Source organism: Lolium rigidum, chromosome 4 (genome assembly GCF_022539505.1).
Source record: "Lolium rigidum isolate FL_2022 chromosome 4, APGP_CSIRO_Lrig_0.1, whole genome shotgun sequence".
Lineage (NCBI taxonomy): Eukaryota > Viridiplantae > Streptophyta > Magnoliopsida > Poales > Poaceae > Lolium > Lolium rigidum.
Genome location: NC_061511.1, coordinates 274,519,428 through 274,533,685, shown reverse-complemented (window position 1 = coordinate 274,533,685; position 14,258 = coordinate 274,519,428).

Below are 14,258 nucleotides of genomic sequence, written 5' to 3'. Positions count from 1 at the left end.
AAAATAATCCCGTGTTCAGATTTGGAGCGACTTTTGGGTGTTTCGGGCACACAAGAAATCCAAAATTTTCAAATTCTGGCAAAAATTAGAACTTCTCAGGAAAATCTATTTTTTTATAGGAAATCAAAAACACTGAAACGAGTATACTGTTTTAATTTGAGCCATTTATGTGCAGATTTGCATAAAAAGACTGACATTTTCTGTTCTGTCTAGAAATTGGTAAAATTTTGTCCAAAAAACAAACTTCGAAAAATCTGATAATTTTACAGAATGTCAAGAACACTAATATGAGTCTACTATTCTAATATGAGCCATTTCTGGGCACATATGATCCATTAAACATAGGTGCAAAGTACGGTCCAGATTATCTGAGAGTATGTACAAACTGTAGTTCATAGAAGTCGTTTTGGGTTTCAAACATGGAAATTTCAAGAACATCCCAAAAAGCTTCATTTTAGAGTGAGTAAGAAGGATCCAGGCTTACCTTTTCATTTTCATGTTTTAAACTTTTTTAAATCTTGGTCAAACCTAGGATTTGACAAAGATTCAAATGGGCAGAAAATTAAAAAAATCATAAAAATGAAAAACCAAAGTACATAGTCTTCTTATGTCATATAGTAAGCATTCAAGTTGATAAACAAGGTCTAGACATATTCAAACCATACAAATCATGTATCTACCCCTAACCCTAAACTATGTCTTATGAAGTCAAGCATGAAGAGAAGTGGTTTTGGGTTTCAAACATGGAAATTTCAAAAACCTCTTAAAAATTCATTTTAGAGTGACTAAGAAGGATATGATGCAGGCTTCCCTTTTCATTTTCTTGTCTTAAACTTGTTTAAATCTTGGTCAAACCTAAGATTTGACCAAAAGATTCAAACGGGCATAAAATTCAAAAAAATCAGAAAAATGAAAAACAAAAGCATATAGTCTTCTTATGTCATATAGTAAGCATTCAAGTTGATAAACAAGGTCTAGACATATTCAAACCAGAAAAATCATGTATATATCTACCCCTAACCCTAAACTCGTCTTATGAAGAGAAGTGGTTTTGGGTTTCAAACATGGAAATTTCAAGAACCTCCCAAAAGCTTCATTTTAGAGTGTGACTAAGAAGGATCCAGGCTTACCTTTTCACTTTCATGTTCTAAACTTGTTTAAATCCTATCAAACCTAGGATTTCACAAAGATTCAAATATATGGGTATAAAATACAAAAAAATAGAAAAATGAAAAACGAAAGCACATAGTCTTCTTATGTCATATAGTAAGCATTAAAGTTGATAAACAAGGTCTAGACATATTCAAACTAGACAAATCGTGTATCTCCCCCCTAACCCCTAAACTCTGTATTATGAAGTCAAGCATGAAGAGAAGTGGTTTTGGGTTTCAAACATGGAAATTTCAAAAACCTCTTAAAAATTCATTTTAGAGTGACTAAGAAGGATGCAAGCTTCCCTTTTCATTTTCATGTCTTAAACTTGTTTAAATCTTGGTCAAACCTCTAAGATTTGACCAAAAGATTCAAACGGGCATAAAATTCAAAAAAAAATCAGAAAAATGAAAAACAAAAGCATATAGTCTTCTTGTGTCATATAGTAAGCATTCAAGTTGATAAACAAGGTCTAGACATATTCAAACCAGAAAATCATGTATATATCTACACATAACCCTAAACTCTGTCTTATGAAGTCAATCATGAAGAGAAGTGGTTTTGGGTTTCAAACATGGATGTTTCAAGAACCTCCCAAAAGCTTCATTTTAGAGTGTGACTAAGAAGGATCCAAGCTTACCTTTTTCATTTTCATGTACTAAATTTGTTTAAATCCTGGTCAAACCCAGGATTTCACAAAGATTCAAATATATGTGTATAAAATATAAAAAATAGAAAAATGAAAACCAAAGCACATAGTCTACTTATGTCACATAGTAAGCATTCAAGTTGATAAACAAGGTCTAGACATATTCAAACCAGAAAAATCATGTATATATCTACCCCTAACCCTAAACTCTGTCTTATGAAGTTAATCATGAAGAGAAGTGGTTTTGGGTTTCAAACATAGGAATTCCAAGAACCTCCCAAAAGCTTCATTTTAGAGTGTGACTAAGAAGGATGATCCAGGCTTACCTTTTCATTTTCATGTTCTAAACTTGTTTAAATCCTGGTGTTGCGGTCAGAGACCCACCGGCGGGCAGCGACGGGCAACACCGTAGAGCCGGGAACAACTCAGGGCTGCGGCTGGCCCTGGTCCCTCTGAGTGACGGCCCGCAAAGCCTTCTGCGCACACGTCCGATGCTGATGCAAGGGCGTGCCACCCGACCTATACCCGGTCGGGAAGGTGTTGGATGATGCCTCGCTTAGTTTCCCGCATGGCATACACGTAAACATTAAATACGAGCCTCGATCGGCTCTCAGGTTATCCTGTGAATCGGCTCAAAGAGCCGATCCACCCATGATTCGTACAAGGTGTCCGAATATATGGTGGTCTGCTTGATCAAGATAAAGCTAAAGCGATCTACGACGATCTAGGGTTTTCACCGCATAATCGGATCATCCTACTCACGATTGGGCCTCGCGCTCGCGTACGGTGATCGTAAGCCGATCCTAGACAGGGCCTAAAAACCAACACGAAGTTGATCCCCGGAACATCCTGTCTAGGGCTAGCAAACTACACCCTACACGCCGCTGGATCCTCCAACCCTTTGTAAGGCCTAACGATACGGATATTAAACTAATCCTTGCAGAACAAGGAGCAACCGTAACGGATCGGATCTACTAAACAATGATCAAGCGGGGTGCCGCCCCTACACCTAAGATAGGTGTAAGGGCGGCTAGATGTATAAGGGTTGCACTACGACAGCATATGATACGAAGAACAATGCTAACCCTAACACATCTAAGATAACTACGTTGCTCGCCATCAAAAAGGCTTCAGCACGAGCAACGCGTGAACAACGAAATAAGCTTGTGCTGCCTAGATCGCAAGATGCGATCTAGGCAGCATGGTGCTTACCGGAAGAAACCCTCGAGACGAAGGAGTTGGCGATGCGCCGAGATTGATTTGTGTTGAACGTTGGTTGTTGTTTATTCCATAAACCCTAGATACATATTTATAGTCCGTAGACTTTCTAACGTGGGAATAATCCCGACCGTGCACGAGGCAAACTCTAACTAATCGACACGTAATCTACTATGTTACAGATACAAGGGCAAACTAGCCCAAACTTTGCATATAAGGCCGATTCACGTATTTCTTCTGTATATAATCTTCAAGCCCATCTTGATCGCGGCCCACCTCCGACTCGGTCAAATTCTTGTGATAACACATGCCCCCCTGGTTTTGGAAATGACATTTCCAAAATCATTACGCCTTTCCTTCGTCGGGTCATGTCGTGACGGAACGAAGACTGCCGCAGAATCTTCCATCACTTCGCCTCGCCTCCTTGGCTTCTCTGCACGAATTGATAATTTCGGCATCACGTCCTCGAGAACCGTCATGGCATTAAATCTCCACTACACCCCTTTATTTATCTGTGCTGAACGGTTCGCCACTTCATCCCTTTGCTCTGTTCTATCCATCAGTGCCCAAAAAACCCTCTTCCCCTGTAGCAATGTCTTCCTCTTCCTCTTCCCCCTCAGGCCTCCCCCTCCAATCTTCGCCGAAGAACAAGAATGAGGACGACCTCCACTCCGGGGCGAACCCCATTTCCTCCGACAAGGAGAAGAAAGAAGGAGAAGTAGAGAAGACCAAGGCCTCCCCCTCCGCCGAGCTCCCGCCGAAGAAGCGCTCCCGCATGTGGGCGGACAGCGAGGACGAAGATGATGACGAGGAGGGAGAAGAGGAGGAGGAGGAAGATGATTCCTCCTCTTCCGCTGGGTACCCGCCGACGAAGCGCTTCCGCGCTTGGGCGGACAGTGAGGATGATGATGATGACGAGGAAGAAGAGGCTCCGGCCGAAGGCTGGGGCAGCAGCGACGAGGAAGCCTCCGGAGGTAGCGCCGGCGGCAACTCCGATGCCGACGATGATGCTAGCGAGGATTAGCAATGCAGGCTTAGTAACCCCTGAGCAATCGGCTCTCCTTTTGTTCTTCCTTTCTTCTTTGAGTAGTCGGCTCTCCATTGTAAGAAATCCCAATATTAATGAAGAATTTCCCTTAACTTGATTTTGCCGATTGTTAATTTGATCACCGCTCAATAAGCCGATGGCAACGCATTGGTAACCTGCGAACCTTGCTCAAACTCAGATCCCCGAACTTCCAACCGAACAGGTCCAATCCGCAGTCACTGAGCGTAGTGTTGGACTCAACGGCAAAACTCCTGAAATAATGCCTGGTCTCATCATTAACCTCAGGTTCTCAGACATTCTCCTGCCGGATCCTTCTCTTCCAAATCCCCTTTGCTTTCAGGGGCTCTCTGGGACCATTGCTAACTCAACCCGGAGGGTCGGAGATGATACTTCGCAGGATAGGCACCACTTATCCACAGATTTTCTTTCGATAGTCTGCAGCGATGTTTGAAATCCTGCTCTGTTTTCTTGCAGCAACCATCCCTCAGAACAGTTGAGATTGCAGAGCCAGCCAATTTCAACAAAATCGGCTCCTTATAGCAAAGGGTCCTTCAGGGCAAGCTGCCCCCCGAGCCTTAGTCAAGGCGAGAAAAGTAGTGAGCCAGCCAAAGGTGCCACCATCGGCTTCCATGTTATAATGCAGAGCTAGCCGATTCCAACAAAATCGGCTCCCCAGAGCAGTAAACCTTCAGGGTGAGCTGCCCCCCGAGCTTCTCCAGTTCAATTCCTGCGTCTTGCTGATCAGCTCGGCTCATTGGTGAGGATGTTTTGAATTTCTGGCGCCCTCCAAAACTCTGGTCGTACCAACTTCTGAAAGTGACACCGACCAAGCCGCCATCTTGGTTCACCCCCTCCACCCTCCAAGGAGCGGGTGGATCCTGTGTAATTGTGCTAGAGTCGATGGCTATGCATCGGCTTTGTTCCTCATGAGAATTCCCCTTTTTTTTACGGGCCGATTTTTCTATCAGCCCCCAACGTTTCACTGCACATGTATCGCACATGTTCATCCGATTAGGTGCCCCCCGAGCCGATTCTGCCAGGTAACTGCTGAAATCGGCTCTGTGATTAGCCAAGGCACTCTATGCGAACGTCGGCTTGATTAGGACCAGTGTGGACTTCTTCTAGCTTTTTAGCCGACGTAACCCTATTGCCCATTAGATTGGCGTTGAACCCAGGCAGAATGGATGGTGAGGATAATTTTGGCCGATTGCTGGAATCGGCCTCCACGTTGCTTGCTCGATGAAGGTTTGTTGCAATGTTCCTCCACAAATCCTTGGGGCCGATCTCCTGGATCGGCATCGCCACGTTTGTCCATAGATGCTGTTTTTGTTACACGGTCAGGCCGGTGGATGAAACCAACCTAACCCCATCCTTTGTCACGTCGATGCGCTCGCAGTCGTCCAATCCTGGAGCACTAAACTCCGTTGGAAGGATGGAGACCATGTTTGTGCCAGCCGATGTCTCATCATCGGCTTTCTTTTGTCTGGGGCGCCACTCTTTCCTTTGTGGCCGACCTTCTTCGTCCAGGGTTCGCTGAATTTTGGCGGCCAGATCAGGCCGTGCCTTCCTCAACGTGTGCGGGTATAACCTTTCGGCTTCCTCCAACCCACGCGGACGCTGAACCCTTCGCTTCGGGAACGGCTGAGCCCATCAGGGCACCACCTTGGCCGATGATACTTGTCTTCTTCTTCATCATCGTCCTCTAGTTCCTCGAGATCTTCCACCCGAGGGACTCAGCATGCTTGTTCCGAGGCGGGAGAGGCCCTAGACGTTTGAACACGGACACGTTAGCTGCGTCCTTCTTCTTTTGTTTACATTCTGGGCAATTGCCGATTGTAGGCAATCGGCTCATTCCTGAATCCCAGCAGTGTCTGAAGAAGGGGCAGTCCCAGTGCCTATCCACGTCGTCTTGCTCCCTCGACTTTTCCTTGGCGTGGCGCTCATATCGCTCCTCGTCGTGATCATGCCGACGACGTCTCCTGTCGTCCCTAGCCAGACGATCTTTTTCATCATCATCGCTGGATCGTCGGCGTTGGTCATACTGACTCACATACTTGATGAGGAGGTGATCAGAGAGAGGTCGCTGATATCTTATGTTCTTCACTTCTCCCTCTGTGACGTAGCGCTTGCCATCGTGACGGAGCCGATCGCGTGGAGCGGCTTCCTCTGTGTCTTTGCTATGAGAGCAGCTGCCCTCATCTCCGTCCTTACCAGAGTGGTGCCCAGGTCCCACCATGTTGATATTGCACGAGAAATCTGGCTGGCACCCTCCATGGTAAGTATACTCCACCATGTTAACGGCGGGGAAGGGGTGTGTGTCGACCTTCATGGCGTACTCGGTTGAAAATTAGCCGCCCTTTTTCTATCGCCATTTGGATCCGCCGACGCCACACCCTGCGGTCGTTAGTGGTGTGGGTGAACGTGTTATGCCACTTGCGGTATGGCTTTCCGTTCAGCTCCTCGCACCGTGGGGATCTTGTGGCCTTCGGGTACCTTTAGCTGCTTCTCCGTGAGTAAGAGGTCGAAAATCTGCTCAGCTTTGGTCACGTCGAAGTCGAACCCTTTTGGAGGACCTTGTGGCTTAACCCACTTGCAGGACACGGGGCTTGCCGACCGAGTCCATTCAGCCACTGCTACATCTTGATCTCCCGCAGCACCTTCATCCTCGTCTGCCTCAACCAGGACCACCGCACGCTTGAATTTGTCCTGGTAAACATCTGGGTGGCGCTGTCCATATGCTGACAGCCTTCCGCACCATGTGCGCCAATGAAGGGTAGTCCGCTTGGGAGGCCACGTCCTTGATCGATGATGAGAGACCCACCACCGCCAACTCGATCGCTTCTTTTTCACTTACGTGAACCGAATAGCATCGGTTCCTAATGGTCCCGAAGCGCCGGATGTATTCTGACACTGTTTCCCCGCGCTTCTATCGTACTTGTGCTAGATCGGCAATACCAGCCTCGGAAGCCTCCGAGTGATACCGTATGTGGAACTCGCTCTTCCAACCGCTTCCAAGTCCGGATTGAGTTTGGTGGCAGCGATGTGTACCACCCGAAAGCCGATCCTGTGAGGGACCGTGCGAAGAACCTCACACGCAGCTCGTCTGATGCTGAGATCGTGCCCAGCTGTGCCAAATATCGGCTCACATGCTCGATGGAGCTGGAACCATCTGATCCACTAAACTTTGTGAAGTCCGGGAGCCGATATTTGGGTGGTAGCGGGATAAATTCGTACTCGTTGGGGTACGGCTTGGTATAGCCGATTGTCCTCCTTTTCGGCATCATGCCGAACTGATCTTTCAGAATTGTACAAATCTGATCCGCGGTGATGGCTGAAGGTGTCGAACCCTGAAGATTCGCCGGGGTGGCATACTTAGCCAGCCATGCTTGCTTTTCCAGTTCTGAGGCAACTGCAGGAGCTGAGCTCTGGAGGTTTGTCGGAGTGGCGTACTTAGCTAGCCACGTCTGCTTCTCAAGATCTGCTCCCGACGTTCCTCCTGCTGTTCCAGAGGTCCCTGCCATTGCAGCCTGGTTAGAGAGTGCCCGATTCATCGCAGTCTGGCACGTATGCGCACGTGTATCCGTGCGGGATCTCCTTGGGCGCCTCATGTAGGAATTGGTAGTCACTAGGATCACCACCAATCTTGTAGACGACGTATGCCGATGAGTTCGGCACTTCTGGTGCTGCCAACGCGAACGGCAGCGGTGGACGGGACTGGACTGGCATCTCTCCTTGGTAAGTCCCCAGAGCTGGACCTGACGGAGAATACCGGTGGCTCATGATTTCCTGGATCACGCGCAGAGCGACACGCTCCAAAGTGTTCACCGAGGCTCTCGAGTGGCGGTGCGGCGAATGAGCCACCATGAAGTTGATCTCCTCGACGCAGCGACCCGGTGCGTTCTTCCGACGGGGCGGACGAGTCCACTCCATCGAACGCGCCTTCGGTGAGAACCCCTTCCACCCGATGCCATGGGAGCGGGTTCCGTGGAAAGAGCCGATGAGGTCGGCTTCGAGGACTGCCTTGATCTCGTCATGCTTCTTCTTGAGCTCATCAGTCAGATCCTCGTACTTGACCGGAGTGCCTTCCGCCATCTCAGATGTAGATGGCGATGCGGTGGATGTAGACGATGGTCCCACCGGGCGTGCCAGAATGTGTTGCGGTCAGAAACCCACCGGCGGGCAGCGACGGGCAACACCGTAGAGCCGGGAACAACTCAGGGTTGCGGCTGGCCCTGGTCCCTCTGAGCGACGGCCCGCAAAGCCTTCTGCGCACACGTCCGATGCTGATGCAGGGCGTGCCACCCGACCTATACCTGGTCAGGAAGGTGTTGGATGATGCCTCGCTTAGTTTCCTGCATGGCATACACGTAAATATTAAATACGAGCCTCGATCGGCTCTCAGGTTATCCTGTGAATCGGCTCAAAGAGCCGATCCACCCATGATTCGTACAAGGTGTCCGAATATATGGTGGTCCTGCTTGATCAAGATAAAGCTAAAGCGATCTACGACGATCTAGGGTTTTCACCGCATAATCGGATCATCCTACTCACGATTGGGCCTCGCGCTCGCGTACGGTGATCGTAAGCCGATCCTAGACGAGGCCTAAAAACCAACACGAAGTTGATCCCCGAACATCCTGTCTAGGGCTAGCAAACTACACCCTACACGCCGCTGGATCCTCCAACCCTTTGTAAGGCCTAACGATACGGATATTAAACTAATCCTTGCAGAACAAGGAGCAACCGTAACGGATCGGATCTACTAAACAATGATCAAGCGGGTGCCGCCCCTACACCTAAGATAGGTGTAAGGGCGGCTAGATGTATAAGGGTTGCACTACGACAGCATATGATACGAAGAACAATGCTAACCCTAACACATCTAAGATAACAACGTTGCTCGCCATCAAAAAGGCTTCTGCACGAGCAACGCGTGAACAACGAAATGAGCTTGTGCTGCCTAGATCGCAAGATGCGATCTAGGCAGCATGGTGCTTACCGGAAGAAACCCTCGAGACGAAGGAGTTGGCGATGCGCCGAGATTGATTTGTGTTGAACGTTGGTTGTTGTTTATTCCATAAACCCTAGATACATATTTATAGTCCGTAGACTTTCTAACGTGGGAATAATCCCGACCGTGCACGAGGCAAACTCTAACTAATCGACACGTAATCTACTATGTTACAGATACAAGGGCAAACTAGCCCAAACTTTGCATATAAGGCCGATTCACGTATTTCTTCTGTATATAATCTTCAAGCCCATCTTGATCGCGGCCCACCTCTGACTCGGTCAAATTCTGGTGATAACACCTGGTCAAAACTAGGATTTCACAAAGATTCAAATATATGGGTATAAAATTCAAAAAAATAGAAAAATGAAAAACCAAAGCACATAGTCTTCTTATGTCATATAGCAAGCATTAAAGTTGATAAACAAGGTCTAGACATATTCAACCTAGACAAATCATGTATCTACCCCCTAACCCCTAAACTCTGTCTTATGAAGTCCAGCATGAAGAGAAGTGGTTTTGGGTTTCAAACACGGAAATTTCAAAAACCTCTTACAAAATTCATTTTAGAGTGACTAATTAAGAAGGATGCATGCTCCCCTTTTCATTTTCATGTCTTAAACTTGTTCAATTCTTGGTCAAACCTAAGATTTGACCAAAAGATTCAAACGGGCATAAAAAAATCAGAAAAATGAAAACCAAAGCACATAGTTTTCTTATGTCATATAGTAAGCATTCAAGTTGATAAACAAGGTCTAGACATATTCAAACCAAGAAAATCATGTATATATCTACCCCTAACCCTAAACTCTGTCTTATGAAGTCAATCATGAAGAGAAGTGGTTTTGGGTTTCAAACATGGAAATTTCAAGAACCTCCCAAAAGCTTCATTTTAGAGTGACTAAGAAGGATCCAGGCTTACCTTTTCATTTTCATGTTTTAAACTTGTTTAAATCCTGGTCAAACCTAGGATTTGACAAAGATTCAAATATATGGGCATAAAATTCAAAAAAAATAGAAAAATGAAAAACCAAAGCACATAGTCTTCTTATGTCATATAGTAAGCATTAAAGTTGATAAACAAGGTCTAGACATATGCAAACTAGACAAATCATGTATCTACCCCCTAACCCCTAAACTCTGTCTTATGAAGTCAAGCATGAAGAGAAGTCGTTTTGGGTTTCAAACATGGAAATTTCAAGAACATCCCAAAAGCTTCATTTTAGAGTGACTAAGAAGGATCCATGATTACCTTTTCATTTTCATGTTTTAAACTTGTTTAATCTTGGTCAAACCTAGGATTTGACTAAGATTCAAATGGGCACAAAATTTAAAAAATCAGAAAAATGAAAAACCAAAGTACATAGTCTTCTTATGTCATGTAGTAAGCATTCAAGTTGATAAAATGGTTCATGCCGGCGTCTTAGCTCCTCAAAAAAAATTATACACCAATTGATTTGACGAATTGATGATTTACTCTAGTCTGCTTCTAGACCATGCAGCTAGCGAGTATTCATATGTACTGCATGTGTGGGCACCCCGGACTAGCTGTCCGAAATTACCTGTTATGTATACAGTTCACGATCCCATGATCAATGCGTCGTGAACACATAACCGAACTGATATCAAATTACACCATCCATTACAAAGCGGAATAAGAAAATTACAACATGGTCACCTGACCAATACTTACATAATAGCCTCGAGGGGCCTAACTAAACATCAGAGTAGCATCATCACATCAGCAGCGCAGTACCCAAGTCATCTGCCATAACCCTACAGGCAACTGACTGGGAAGACGTTCCTAGCTTGCATAGACGTCGTCAACTCCTTCTTCATCCGTCGTGTTCCTCCAAGTCTGGCCAAGTAAATAGCCAGGGACAAAGCCGTGAGTACATTGGAATTGTACTCGCAAACCATCAAGAAAGGTACTTTGCAAGAGTGCAAGATAACAAGTGCTAAACTAAGATGACAAGAGGGAAGAGCTAATTTCTCTTGTGGAAATAGCATGAGAAAGAGAAATAGTTTCTCTTGTGGATAAAGCATGTGGAAGAGACATAGTTTCTCTCGTGGATATAGCATGCACAAGAGCGTCAGTTTCTCTTGTGGACATAGCATGCCGCCATCTCAATTGATGGGGACGCTTAGGAAATTCTATGACATATCTATACTTTTATTGGAGATGAGGTAGCATAAGTCCATCTCAGTTGATGGAAATGCTAGAAGATTCCTATGACATACCTATATCTTTATTGAAGAAGATACTTCAAAAGATACTTATGACATCTCTATATCTTTGTTAGAGAAGAGTTCCTCTTCAAGAAACATTTAGGAAAGAGTTCCCCACTTAGCCTTCATTTATTCACGACCATCTCCATATGGTCAACACACGCCCTTTTTCCGTACCCTTCCGGTACACATAAACACAACATTTCCTTTGCAAAGCATTTATCAAAACAAAACTCAAGCCCCGGTTAAGTATGGCCATTTCAACTTGTCCATGACCGCGGACACGGCTATTCGAATAGATTTGACGATGAAGAGTTTGCACACTTTCCCCACAACTATCCGGATACCTATCGTGTGGGCATCATCCCTGCATAACAACATATGCCACGACGGATACCCGGACATAACCTTTCGCCCGTCTCCACTGGCACGAGTCCTTCCCTGCGGGCTTACCCCTTCCCGGCACCCCGGCAGCATACCTCCTTTTTGAGCGTATCTCCGGCGCCACGTCGGAAGACCCTCAGTAATCGTCCGGCTATCGGTCTAGACAGTGTATTGCCTCCTCCAGAGCGCAACCCGGCGTCGGAGGTCATCGTGACCCTCCCTAGAAAGTTGTGAAGGGTGCTCCTGCCAGCTTCAACAGACTACGGGCTAAGCCCCGTCCCACACCAGGGTAGTGTGGTTGCGCGATAAAAAGTTGGGACGGCGAACACTTATACGCAGTGCTCCTTTAAAAACATTTTTCCCACACTTTATTTACTTGCCAACAACCAACCATATTCCTCCAACATCCTTGTCCAAAGACCTTGTCTTTCCAAAACATACACTTGGGTAGAGTTAACTTACCCAAGGTTTTCAAAAACATTTACAACAAGGTAAGCCTTGAGGGGTTCCCAACCTATAGTTTCATGAGTTGAACTAGTATTGCACTATGGCCGAGATGAAAGTCATCATGCCATAGATGAGGTATAAAGGGGTAGTGGAGTGGATCATACTTGCTTAAGGTAAGCATGTATTATGACAACACAAGGAGGATTATACTTTCAGATTTGTGGTGCTAAATATACAACTTAGATAGTGGAGTATCACTATCCAACATACTCTACAATATGTACACGGCATACTCCTCTCAAGTTGAGAATATACCAAGATCATGACATTGATACCTCTATACTACAAAGGGGGTGGATGTGGTGTAAGTTACTATCTTGAGATGGAACATGCTCAAGTTGACCATACAAGATAACCAAGTGGAATAGCACGGCCATAATATCATGCATCCCATAATCACAAGGACAATAGTGGAGTACCACCACTAGGGAGTACCCCACTTGCAATCACACATAGATGACATAAATAGAGAGAACAACACACATAGAATTTGATGTAGCCCCGCCTATCGTCGATACTACACCATGGCCAAGGAGTCCCCCAAGTGGACCAACAAGCGCAACCCCGCCTATCATCGACGCTACACCATGGCCAAGGAGTCCCCCAAGTGGACCAACAACACAAACTCCCGCCATATATGTCAAGGTGAACCCTTTCCTCTCTATGGTGGACCTCAACACCAACTTGAATGGTATGCTACCTCATGCCTATCATCATTGTGTCTATAGGTGCCGACATCGACAAGGACCAAGAGAGAAGGAACTCCCATGGTGCAAGGAAGAGGAGAAGAAGAAGGAAAGAAGAGAAGAAGGAAGAGGACGAAGAGGCGGGAGGAAGAGGCCCAGCCTCGGCCGGTCCAGGACCCGGTCGGACCGGACCCACAACCGGGTCGTCCGGTCCCAGTGCCCGGTCAACCGGGCGCCCAACCGGGCGCAGCTCCCTCGTACGGGCGAAGACCGAAACTTCGCGATTTCCGGCTTGCGCCGGTCGACCGGACCCATGACCGGACAGCCCGGTCACAGGCCCGGTCAAACCGGACCCATGACCGGACAGCCCGGTCACAGGCCCGGTCTGACCGGACACAAACCGGATCTGACGGAAATGACCCACCAAACTGCCTTAACTTATCCATTCGCGTACCTGTTCGCCCTTGCTGGCCATGTGTGCCTATATAAGTGGCCTTGACCCCTCCTTAGCTCTTTAGACTTGTTTTGAACTCAAACCTACCTTTGAGCTTAGTCTCCCTTGGGTATCATCCCTCTGTAATCAAGGCACCTTGGTTGTTGACTTAGATCTTGTTGAAGGAGATTCTAGTACTTGTTACTCTCTCTCCTTCCCCAAGCTCTTCCTCTCCAATCCCAATCTCTCTCCGGGAATTCTACCGCGTGTCTCTTCCTCGGAGATTCTATTGGCGTGGTCCATCGAGCCACGGAGGTAAGCATCGGGTGTATCGGGTTGGTGTGCGTGCGTGAGTCTCGGAGTTCCTCGTGCCCGTCGTGTTCTTGGTGTTCATCGCGTTTTCCCATCTTCCCCCTTGGTTTCGAAGTCAATCCGCGAGATCGGGCCACACACGGGGTCTTAGACCTCATCACACGGGGTCTTAGACCTCCACGAGGGCACCATCATATGGTATCAGCAGCTCTTGGTTACCGCGGATTTGACCCTCCACCCACCCGATTTCGTTCCTAGAAAATTTTCCAAAAAATCCCCAAAAATAGCCCCAAATTGCCTCTTGACCGATCTGTGATTTGGTTGCGTTTTGAGTGGTTTTGGTCCGTGGATTTGGTGTTGTTGTGCTTGATCTACTATTTCCCCAACTTTGAGCCTCCAATTCCATCGTTTCCCTTCGATTTGGTCGATTTGGTTTTGGTTTGGGGAAGAACAGGAGAGAGAAAACTCAAAATCGTGAAACTCGGTTTCGAGCCCGGTCAACCGGGCCACAGACCGTACGAGCCGGCGCAGAACCCGATCCGACCGGCCGGCCAACCGGACACGCCGGTCCAGGAGCCGGTCCAACCGGGCCCCAGACCGGGCGCATCTTCGCGCCCCCTTCGACCTCG